Raw genomic sequence first — 12,502 nt, 5'->3', positions numbered from 1 at the left:
GATCCAATTTCTGATCTCATTATTGTGCTCATCTCATTTTATTATTACTCTTCATTCCTTCAATGGCTATTTTTTTAATATATGCTTGCCCTTCATCATCCATTTTTGTCATTCAGTCTTGCTATCACCCTTTTAGTGTTTTCTTTATATCAAACAATTCCTATGTGTATATAAAACTATTGTTTTCCCACTATGACAAATAGAAAGAAAGAAAATACCAGCTATTGGGAAGGAGCCCATGTTCATGGGCAGTTGAGGTATCTTCTCTTGGACCAAACTCTTAGTGTTGTTGGCCTGGATCAGAATGCCTGGCAATATGGGAAAATATGAAGGGCTGCACACAGCCCCCCACATAGCCCCCACCCCATCAATTAACTGAGATGCCCAGCAGAGTTAATGATGTGAGGATACGGCCCCTTGGTCGGTTCCCACCTCTTTTCCCCATTCCATAAAATTCCAGCTCTTAGCCTGCGACCTGTGCAAACTCTGTGGTTTGTTCTCGGTAATGGGGCTGAACCTGCCCCCTTCACAGGAACATTCCTGAACCGTGAATTGCTTGTCCCAAAAGGCATTTAGTGTTGCTTGCAATTAACACAACTGATTGCTCAAAGCCGGCACCTGAGGTGGCGTGGAGCCAGCTGGAGGCATAATTGGCTCCTTAGCTGAAGAAACATCCACTTCAGAGTGGAGTCTGTGATGACGGAATTATTAGTTCAGAGGAAGCCAGGTATGTGAATACCTGTTCTATGCATTAAAGCCTCCACCAGCACTAGACACAGATGAATTATCACAGACTCAAAGCCTCCCTTGCTCTCTGTCTCCGGAACTTCCCCTTCCCTTTGTTCCTGAATTCATGCACATTTCAGCCTGAATATTTGTAGAGCTGAGTAATTGCTTTTGTTCTTTGGGTTATTTAATTACAAATCTCAGTAGATGACAGGTCCTCTGCTCTAAAGGAAGACATCACATTTGCACAGTTACAGAATCCCAACACAAATGTGTGTGGCAAATCAGTGACTGCAGATTTATTCATGCCCTCTGAGACCTGCACTGCCTTTTCAGCTTAGCATGCAATATGATTTAAATTACAGCTTGTGCAGAGCTGTGCCTTGGGATTACACTCCATGTTTCCAACTGTTTATAGTTCAGTGAGCTTTAACCTCTGTGATTCTGAAAATTAAATAATGTCACGGCTGATATCAAACTGATGGCTGGTACTAGAATGCTAAACACTGTGTAGTATTAAAAGCCTATTTTTACAACAAAGTGGAAATGTCAGTGTATTTAAAACATTGATAGCACATTCAGGTAGTTCAAGAACACAATTCAAAATTTACACTAGCAAAGAATGGCAAAGCTAATATTAAACTCTATTATCAAGGATAGTGTTTCAACTCCTGTGTTTATAGACTTGCGGCTGTGGACTTTACTAGAGCAGGACTGAGCCTAACGCAGGGCTTTGTGATGACACAAAGACTTGTAAGATCAATAAATGTAGATAGACCATCTGTTGTGGTTAAATTCACATTTGTTAATTCCTTGTAGAAGTTTCATTATTTCTGAAATACTGTGATATATCAAATGTTACATCTTGAAGACGTTTCTGTGCTGTAACTGTAGACATCTTAATATTTCTGTAGGCTTTGAAGAGGAGCAGAGGAAACACCTAATTAGAAAGCTCTGTATTTAATATGTCATGTAATTTCCCTTCAGATTACATTCCATTATTTGCAAGGGTTTAATTGATACAAAAACATTGAGATTTTTTCCTCCACTTAGTTCTGCAAACCCATGTTTCCAGGATAGAAACTGTTCCAGTCCCACTTGAGCCACTTCACCATGTTCCTCCCCAGGCTCTGTCAAGGCAACACTGTGAAACAAAAGGGTGAAACTGATGTCACCAACAGCATCATTTAGGCCACAGAGCCTCATTCATGACTGTAGTGTAAGGAAGGGGAAACAGGAAGAGAAAAGGACAAATGGGAGAGACAAATGGATACTTATTTTTCACTTTTAAAGGCAGTATGTTGGACTAAGTAACAGAAAATAAAGAAGAATTCACACAATTTCAATTATCAGATATGATGGACAGATCACAGACACAAAAAATATTTTACAAATGGTTCCTCATTTTTTGCCTTTAAATTTTGACAGTGGAATAGATCCTGCACCTCCCATTTTGCTTCATTGCCAAAGTGATGCTTCTTTTTCCCCTTGACCTTTAGAATGCCCTATACTACTTATTTCAGTCTTCAATGTCCAGCTCATAGTTCTCAAAGTGGTGTCAGAAATATCCCATCCCTTGCTATTGCATTGAATTCCATGGGCTTGTGTAAATTTATCCATTTTAAAGGGTGGCTGTTAAGTTTGATTTTTAAACATGTAGCTAAGTGCTTTTACATATCATATGGTAAAAAAAAAAAAAAACAAAAAAAAAAAAAAAAACCCCAAAAAAAAACCAAACCAAAAAACCCCAAAAAAAGATGATGTGCTGATGTACAGATAGCATACAGTGTTATTGAAATGTGATAACATTTTTTTGAGAACCTCTATATCAGTCTCAAATGTAGTAGTGTTGTCCAAAAAACTGTTGAGAGTGACCCACCAAAACTGAGGCTGATAAGCCTTTTTTTGCTCTATTTCCCTCTGTTCTGAGATCACTGTATCACTGGTGTCTATAGGTTGAATGTTTCTGTTAGTAAGGTGAGTTGCCTTGTGGTATGACCAGGGAAAATTACCTCTTTCAAAGGCAAGGGTTAAACTGTAAATCTTTGAAACCACCATTTATTGTACAGCATCCATCAGAATTCGTTGTTCCAGAGCACTTAGAGCTGCCACAAACACACTGAGTAAATGAGGATAAAATAGTTCCCTTTCTGATTTACCTTTTAAAGTGATAAGCTGGCCTGTGTTTTTGTTCTTAGATTATGGAAAAGAGTATTTTTAACATATCTTTATATATATAAATTTAATTTCCTTTTGGCGGGCTTTAAAGATTTCTGTTCAGATAAGTACAGCAAGATTTTTAGGAAGATTTTGTTAGAGAATTTGGTATAAACAGAAACAAGATAACCTTTCAGAGACAGCTTTTGTACAGATGATCATTCAGAAAAAAAAGCAGAAGAAAAATTACTTTGAAGACTGGGTTACATATTTTTCCCATTGACTGCACAGGTCTTATGAAATAGTTGCAAGCATTTAGTGATAATATATTGTATCTGTTAATATTGCCACATATCTGAGAATTGGTGTTTATTGATTTTTTTACTGCTGTTTGGGCAAAATCCAATATCCTTGTAAGTCAGAAGTGTTCTATTGATGTCAGTGAGATTATTCATATTTCCTGAGCTCTAGAATAACATTTGTCACACTGTAAAATTTGGTAGTCATGGGGCACAGCTCTCTTCAGCTACCCACCCCTTCAGTCTCTGTGTCCTGTTCTCCTGTTTCTCTAAAGCAACTTCCAGTAAGGGCAGAAAAAAGCCCCATGGAAGAGGAAGGTACAAAACCTTTCTATGTGGTATTTTATGTGGACTTGTGGATCATCAGCTTTTTCACAAGATGGTGTATATGGGTTGTCATTATCAATATTTATTTCCGTTCCATGTTTGACATACTGTCAGCTTTAATATTTTGTGCCAGACCTGTTGGTAGAAAGCATTCTTTAAAAAAAAAAATCAGTTTCCCGTTTATTATAGGGCCCATATTTTTTACTGCTTTTCTTTTTTTTATTACTTTTTAAATACTTCTGTTAAACTTTTTGCCAATTCCTCTCACTGCAATTTATGTATCACAAGCACAGTCCCCCCTCACTGCCTTTAAAAAACACAAAAATTTTGAGTCTGAGACAATGAAATTTTCATTCTTATAAGTCACAGAAATAACATCAAATATTTCTGAAGTGCTGTCAGTGAATAATAATAAAAATTAAAATAATTAAAATGAAAAACAGTTTGCTTGTACGGGATTAAAGTATAAGCCAATGAAAAGCTGTTTGAGAACAAAAACTTTCTGACAGTGCAGGTACTCTTGCAAAACTTTTCTATCTGAAGCAACTTCACAGTTTTCATCTCACCTGTGGTATCAAATACTTTTTTTTCTTTTTTAATGAACAGAACTAAGTTTCACATCAACAATAAATGAGTACATTATTTCAGTTGTGTAAAACCCTGTAAATACCTTATGTTGACTGAAGCTAGATTAAGTTGGAAACACATAGTGCTTACATGACTACTGAAAGAGGTTGTCATAACTGATGCTATCACACTGAATACCTCAGCTTGTGCTGAGGGGTTTTGCTCCCACTTACAGATGCCCTATTGCATTTTGTGTTGCTGTGCTACACTGACACATGAGCTAAAACCAGTCATTCATCCAGCTCTTTCCTCAGTTTTTGCTGCCATCCCTCATTAATCCTACTTTAATGGATTTTGTGTCAAGTTGCTTTACACTAGCTGTAAAAGTTCATTAAACCAACAAAATGTTTCTTGTAGTTTGACAAAATTACCTCAGTTCTTTAGCCAAATCTAAAGGATTTCACAAAGAAATTAAATTACAGGAGACTGGAAAGGTTAGGAGATTGCTGCAGGAGTTCTCTACTGGATGAGTCCGTGGGAAGTGGTGTAGGCTGATGATCATTTCCAAATGAATGAACATCCCTCATGGAGAGTTGAGACTATGGTAGAGGCCTGTCCAGTTTTTGATGTGCCATCAGGGAGAGGAGATCTTTTTTACAGCTACACAACCCCTTCCACACACTTCTAATTGAACCTGGCAGTACGAAAATTTGGAGTTTTTCTTCCTGTTTTCAAAATAGATGATTTTTGACGCCAAGGACATATTTTTTCACTTTTTAGGCAGAAAAAAAGTAATATTTCTATGGGCAAAGGGTTCTGGAGACAGGGTTGTACACTGCATGGAGCTGACAGAAATATTAGGAATTTAGCTTTCAGGAGACAGAGGCTGAAGATGCGTGTGTCAAGCCAGTGCTGTTCAGCTTTTGCCAGTTGTACTGCTGAGGGCTGTCCCATTTTCCCTACTCTGGAATATGTTTGCCATGATAATCCTCAGCTATTCCTCACACTCAGCCAGGTATTTGCCTCCTGCAAAGTGCTGTGTCAGGAGTTTGGCTGCAGCATGTTCCCTCAGCCTTCAGGACACCTTCTTGTGCCCTTAATTTCCAGGTGGGAAAGTGGAAGAATATTCCACCAAGACATAAACACACATCTCTCAGCATTCAGAAAGGCCTGAGAAAATCACATTAATGGAGAGGAACAGGTTTGGGTTTCTGACTTCTAGGATCAGCTGCCATAAACTGCTTCAGCATCTCCAGGGACTTGTGCTCCACCTGTGAATCTTCAGAGCTTACAAAAGGCAGGCCTGTAGCATGGCTCTATATGCCAAAAGTCTGTAACACCCCAAATCAGAAACATCTTTTGTCTTCAGTGCCTCCACGCTCCACTTCCTCCCCTAATACATCACATCTTAGCATAAAGACTCTGGTATTTAGTTCTTGTCACTCATCCAGAGCTCTAAAGATGTAGGTTACACAGTTAAGGCACAGGCTTTCTAGTGTTTTTATTTCCAAACATCAATGTCAAAAACTTCAGATAAATGACTGAGAGAGGAAGAAACAGGCTCTTAGCTGGAACTCTCATTACCTTTAAGAAATACAGAAAATTGAGATTAAAGTATTCCTAAATGGAGACAGTGTGCTGCAAGCCTCGCTTTCTCTTCTGTGATGGACGCTAGTTTTCTCAGTTGCCCAATTACTCTCTCTGAGGGACAAGTAAATAAGTTTAAAATTAATTGTGTTGATAGATATACAACAGCCTTGAAACACAGTCAGTAATGGAAAAGAGGTGTTAATTTTGCTTGTTGTTCTGTAAGGAGATAATAATCACCTCTTTTAAATTAAATAGTGTGGATAGATCATAAGCATTGTTTTGTGAGAAATCTAATTTATGTTGAGCATTAAGCTATAATTTTACTGAACTTTTATATTCACTTTTCTTCACCATATAATTAGTCTTTAACAAGGAATCAAAACTATTGTTGTCTCTTTAGAAGAAAGGCTTCAAAAACTGATAATTGCATCAGAGATCAACATTTTCTCCCTTCTGTTTCCTGTGGGAGCCAAAATGTTATTCCCAAGATATGTTCATGCTGAATTATGCCTCTAAGGCAGAGGAGATGAGGGATCTTGGGGTGGTGGCATTGTCTTGGCAGGTACTCAGGGACTCATTCACAATACTCCAGAGGTGCTGAGCACCCAAAACTGAGGTTGTGCTCTCCTTGCCCTGCATCACTGCCAGCCCCCAGCCTGGCCTTGCCAAGTTTTCACTTCTGCTGGCTGCCCCCAGCATGGAGCCTGAATGCTTTAGGATGTGTCAATACACTTTCCATTTCTTGCTTTTTGCCTCAAATACAGATCCTTAAAAAGCCTCATCATTTAAATTCAGTTTCATTGTCTCTCACAATGAGAAGGGTGCATGGATGACACTTATGGTCAAGCCACTGTAAAAGCCACAAGGGCTAGACTCCTGTTGCTGTATATGTAAGTGTACCTTTGAGATGCAGAAGAATTTACATGTGTAAAAATATGGTGTGTCTTTTTTAATTCATGTCTTTTGAGTGTTACATTGCTGCTGCAGCCATGTATTGAAATGACAGAAGAGTGATATGTTGTTGCTACTTTTAATACCTTTCATCCTTGAAAGTCTGTAATCTCTTCGTGTCACACAAGTCACCACTGAAGCATAGCAGTTGGAATCTGCAGAGGAAAGGTTTGTTGGTTTGAGGTTGTTTGTTTCTTTTTAAATTATGAAAAGAGTTTGGAATAAAATATTTTTTAATTGAAATTAAAAGAAACTTTTGGTAAACCTTACACTTATTAGTGTGTTTTATAATCTGTGTCACAAAAATTGCCTTTACTAATCTTTGAAAAATTGATAAAAAATAGGATATCACTTCTAAGAAAGAGAAACTAGCTGACATAACTAATGTACTACTCTAAGATCATCTTGACTCAAAGATTAGCCATTTGATGATTATCATCAAGCTTTAAAACTCTTTCTGGGGGGAATTTCCATTGCAAAATCAGTGAGGGACCATGAGGCTTCTTACCTTGTAATAGCTGCTGGCAGCTTGATCATGCATGGCCTGCATGCCACACATCCTCCTGACTTTGTAAACAGCATCTTTAAATGACATCTCTACTCTGTGGTCTGTCCTTTCTATGTTAGCATCTGACAATAAGTTACCACAAAACCCTCATATTAGCTCCATAATAGCCACAAGTTATCCCTTGTGCAAACAGCATTCCCAGTTCGAGGATGTGGTCTGATGTGGCCATCCGTGTTATTGAGGAGCTTCACTAGAAGCAGTGAATCCATGAGAGCTCTGCAGCATTTTCCTGACTCAACAGCAGCAAGAGGAATGTGAAAGTTGAGGAATTTAAATGAAGGAACTTTGAAAGAACACCACTAAAAGCTTTGCTGTTTTGTAAACTACATTCAAGTGTGTAAAACCACAAACCATCTTAGCTCTCTCATCACCACATATTAACAGCTTTGTCCTCTGGTGACCTTGCTGAGGCAGAAGCTCTGCTCCGCACATTTGTGACTGGAACTGCAGCTCTCTTCTCTGTGGGTAGTAGGGCTTCACAGAGAGAGCAAGTCCAGATTTTGTGAGGACAGTGTTTGGTTCTCTGTGCTGGGTCCCAGCGGACGGGTGCTGTACGTGGTTATGAAGCCTTGAGTAGCTGTCTATTTTTGTTGTTGTTAAATTTTTAATTTCATCTTCTCTAGCCTTCCTCTCCTTAGGGTCCCAGTCACCCTCCAGTACTTTTCATTAAATTACAGCAATTGCAGTTTTACTGAGCATAAAATTTCCCTAGTTTCCTAGAATTTTCTTGCTGTGAACTGATAAATTAGTCATTTTGACCGTAAATATACAATAATAGGGGCATGCAGTTCAAACTCTTTACAAAGCATTTCCTAAGAGAACTGCCCTTTGGTTCTTGTCAAGTGATGAAGAGATGACCCCAGCTTCTGTGCTTTCAGCTTACTCAATCTTGACAGCTAAAGGTAATTTCTGTGCCTTCAAGTTTATAGATCTTCATTAAAATGCTAATACAATTCACTTAGAAAGCCAATTTCTGACTTTTATTGTTTCCTGCTCTTGGGTGCGTGTGTGTATTTGTGGGTTATTGTTGGTAAAGGGTAACATTTGTTAAAGAACCAGTGCAGATCGATATACCTTCGCTTTCCCTCAACCTGAAATGCTGAGACAGGCAAAACATGTTTCCATTACTTAAATAAGCAAACAATGGCAAATAAATCATAAAGGCAGCTGGACCAAGGTGTCGTTTTCATAAAGAGCCAGATTTCTCAGAAAGGACAGTTTAATGGGCTGCTGCCAGAGAAATGTCTGCAGAGCTGGTAATTGCAGGAGGGCACACAAAGGTGTCATGTGGGATCTGAGGAGTAGCACCACAGCCAAGACAACTGGAAAAAGGAGACTGAAAAAGGTGTGGACTTTAATGATTTGCTTCTTAAAGGCTGATTGTTTTAAATAAAAATCTAAGTTTTTATTTTTAGCTTGTTCACTTTGGCTGCAAGATCAGAGAAGTGTTTTTAGCTGTAATTTTTATTTTGATCGTGTTTGTGCTGTGGCTTTGTTTCTCCTTTGATCATGCTAAAACACATTTCAGAAATGTTTGTTTGATGTATGCTCTTTTTTAAAGCAGTCTTCTATATTGTCTGCCTGTGTTTTTTAAAAGCAATGAATCATTGCAAAATATTTGCTGTCAAATTATTTCTTAAATCCATTTTCCCAAAACAAGCTTTCTGGACTTCTAATCAATGGGAGACTGCTTTCAAACAAGAAAGTGTTGAACTGTTGTTGCAGCACTTCTGAGGGCTATGTGGATTGGAGGCAGTTTTAGGATTGCAGAATACTCCATAATTCATACTCAGAAATTTGAAGTCATTCCGTCTACCCCCAATAGCAGCAGTGCACTGACTTTTACAATTGTTACTGGTGGGTTTGGATCAAAGTCCTACTTCCCATTCAGTAAAACTTGCTTGAAGTTCATTCCAGCATTTCTTTTGTGGCTGTGTTGTGTTGAATGTATGAAATAGGTCAACCCTGACTGAATTATTTTAAACTTCCCATGGGGACCGCTTGATACCAAACCTGTTTAAATTTGCAGGGTAGGGCAGGGCAGTCTCGATACTTGAACATACACATTCATGGATGACATTCTTTCTTCTGCTGCATGGGTGAGCAATTAGGAGAGTCAAGGAGAAGTCCCTTATTCCCTCATCTGTGGATATCTCCCTTCCAATCCTCAAAGAAGAGCAGTAAAAAAGTGCTGTGCAGTCCGTGGAGAGGGCTGTGTTGCGTGACTGCTGGCCATCTGGCTGATTGATTCATCAAGACCCTCAGCAGCCAGTAGTGAGCATGGTCTGAAGCCCTGGGGTTGAATGCAAGTGTGCATCAAGCCTCAGGCAAGTCAGGCAGCCTCTGTGCTAGTGGAACAATAAAGAACACACTACAGATCACTGGTTCTTAGCTTTATAACCCATGAAATTGTCAAGCACTTTTCTCTCCCTGTCCCCGCACATGGTATCATGATGTTGTTTCTGTAACCACTACATTCATTCTAAACAGAAATTAATCTATTTCTATATGCAACAGAACACATGTAGCCTGCTCTTCATTTATTTGGTTCACTGCATAGACATAAGTCTGTTAGATGGAAGAGGGGGAAAAACCCAAGCACCACCAGGTAACAAGAGCAAGGGCCCTATAACATGAAGAACCACTTTTTTATTGACTAAAACATATCGATTTACCTAGATGGAAAAACAGTCCAAGGTGTGCTCAGTAAGAAGTGTTATTCAAGAAAAGGTGTTTCATGATGTACAATGGATGTGTTTCTAATAGAGGTTGTGTGACTACTTCATTTGCAGGGATGTAGTCAGGATTATTAATCACTCATTGAAAATCTGAATCCATCTCTGATGAGCACTGGTAAGAAGTATATACAAAGCATACTCACATGTGCTCTAGCTGTGGCATTAGTTTTATCTGCCTGCCTCACAACCCTCTTCTCTGCTTTCACTCTGACAGAATAATTTAAAATACATATTTTCAATTTATTCAACTATTTTTCTATCATTGTTGTGTCAGTCCTGCTTTAATACTAAACTGTCTTACTATTTCTGGTTCACTTGCAAAATTATGAGAGGGAAAGAAAAGAATAATAATATGCTAACCGAGGGCAAGTTTACATAACCAGTGCTATATCAGCAATATTTTTGCCTCAAAATGGGGCTCCCCACAGTATCTTCATAGGCCAATGTAAAGTTAGATTTTTGACACCTGATAATATAGTGATTTATTTTAGAACTTGATCTCTTGTGATTTACAAAACCCATTGTGCTAGAAACAAATCATTCAACCATTTGGGAATGTGTTTAGGTTTTGGTTGAATATTTTTTTTACCCTTTTTCATTAAGCCCTTAAGGATGTAAAAGCAACATATTCAGAAAAGAGGTTCTCCAGATCCAGTAGCCAAGAACAGTGTATTATAATGGGAATCCTCTTTCTCTGGTGGATCCTTCCCCAGTCTGCAGTACAGAAATTTTCAAGCTGTAGCCGTTGTTTCTTAAGATTGAAGTTGCATGCAAAGCCCTAGTATATCGCATAAAAAACAGTTGAGATATTTTTTATCTTGAGTCTCATGTCACTGTAACTTGAAAGCTATTAAATGCACACTAGAAAGAAAGGAAGGACATTTAATAGCTTGCATTACTGGGGTTTGGGGTGGAGAGCTTAAGATCTCAGATTTTTCATGTTCTTAGATGTCTAAAAATGTTTATTTTAAGAGACAATAGGTGGTAGATGCCATTTCACAGAGATCTGTTTTGTGGCCTGTGTTGTTCAACATGTTCATAAATAACCTGAAAAAGAGGTTGAATGAAAGGCAGGTTTTTTTTCACATGAACCTAAGTTATTCAGCAGTGTGAGACAAAGGAAGACTGTGAAGGGTAACAAAAGGATCTTAATGCAACTGGGTAGCTAAGCAATCAAATGACAAATTAAATTATTTTTGATGAATGATGTAGTGATAAACCATGGGGAAAACCATGAGGAGAGTATGTCTATCTTCACATATAAAAGAATGGGCTATGGACAGAGTACCACCAATGAAGAGTGAAGTTCTGAGGTTTTGGCATGTAAATTCCATGGCAATTTCAGATTACTGTTTAGGAGCTGTCAGAACCATAGTAACTGCTAGAAATTAATAGGAAAAAAAAAAAAAAAAGAAAAAGGAAAAACTGTAACAGAGAATTCAACAAAGAGAATTGCTCCAGCCCTTGTTAAAGAGCATAGTTCATCCACATCTTGGTCACTGGGCATTTTTCCAATACAGGAATTGAGAGGAACTAAATGAAGTTATTGAGATCAATGTTCAAAACAAAAATCAGAAGTAAATTTTAGTTCATTACATTGTGTAGGTGAGGAACAAATTCCAAAAGGACATGCTGAATTCTGGAAATGTGCATGGGTTCAGGAAGAAACTAGACAGATAACTGGATTGAAAGTCTATTGAGAGTTAACTAAGGACACAGAAGCAGCAAAGCTCAGGGAATCAGCTACACTGAAAACAGCTGAAGGAAGGGATTGTCTTCTGGGAGAATATTATTTGTAATCACCATATTCTTTCTTGTCTCAAATAATTACTTCTGGAGAATCTTGGAGGTTGTGTGTTGATCTAAGTAAACTTTGGTCTGAGCCAGTAGGGTCATCCTTCTGTACTTATATAAAATACATACACGTATGCACCTACACAAACAAATACATGAGAATATATACATATATATATATATATATATATATATATATATATATACACACACACACAGAGTACATGATAATCTAAACTTCTAAACTTCTGCTAAACTTCTGTGTGCATAACTTGTCAATGTGTCTTAAAAACACTGCCATCCTTAATAAGGCAATGGGTTGCACAGGCCAGCTAGTGCAAACTGGCAAAACATAGCAAAGTTCATTATTTCCATGATTATCTGGCAAGAAATATACACTGAAAAGATGTTAATACAGACACTAAAATAGCTTACAATTTCACATAGGAACAGGACTCTGAGTAGTTAAATATAGTTCTTTTACAGTTAATTATCCCAGCAGGATGTAGAATGGTTATAAAACAGATTGGTAAATCTGTTGGATATGCCTTCTTTTTCCAAATATAGTGAAAGATACCAGCTGAAGTATCTCTGTAAAATACAGTGATGAGCCAGATGCACCACTGGCATGAATTTATTGATGTGAATTCTATAAAATTCTCTCTCCCAAAACTTCTTTTCAGTATTTTTATGTAACCCATCAGTATGTCCACATTATATGTATTTTCGCTTGTTGATGTATCTTTTTTGCCACCAAATAAAGTTGTCATTCTAATCATTAAGAA

General features: G+C 37.9%; 1 protein-coding gene across 1 annotated transcript in view; it reads left to right on the top strand.

The window, feature by feature from the left end:
• The window catches only part of SEMA3A (semaphorin 3A), a 164,535-nt gene that overhangs the window by 113,373 nt on the left and 38,660 nt on the right, over positions 1-12,502 (top strand). The window lies entirely within an intron of this gene.

The sequence above is a fragment of the Molothrus aeneus genome, chromosome 5 (genome assembly GCF_037042795.1).
Source record: "Molothrus aeneus isolate 106 chromosome 5, BPBGC_Maene_1.0, whole genome shotgun sequence".
In the NCBI taxonomy this organism is placed as follows: domain Eukaryota; kingdom Metazoa; phylum Chordata; class Aves; order Passeriformes; family Icteridae; genus Molothrus; species Molothrus aeneus.
Note: the sequence above shows the minus strand (reverse complement) of the source record. Positions and strands in the feature narration are given on the sequence as shown.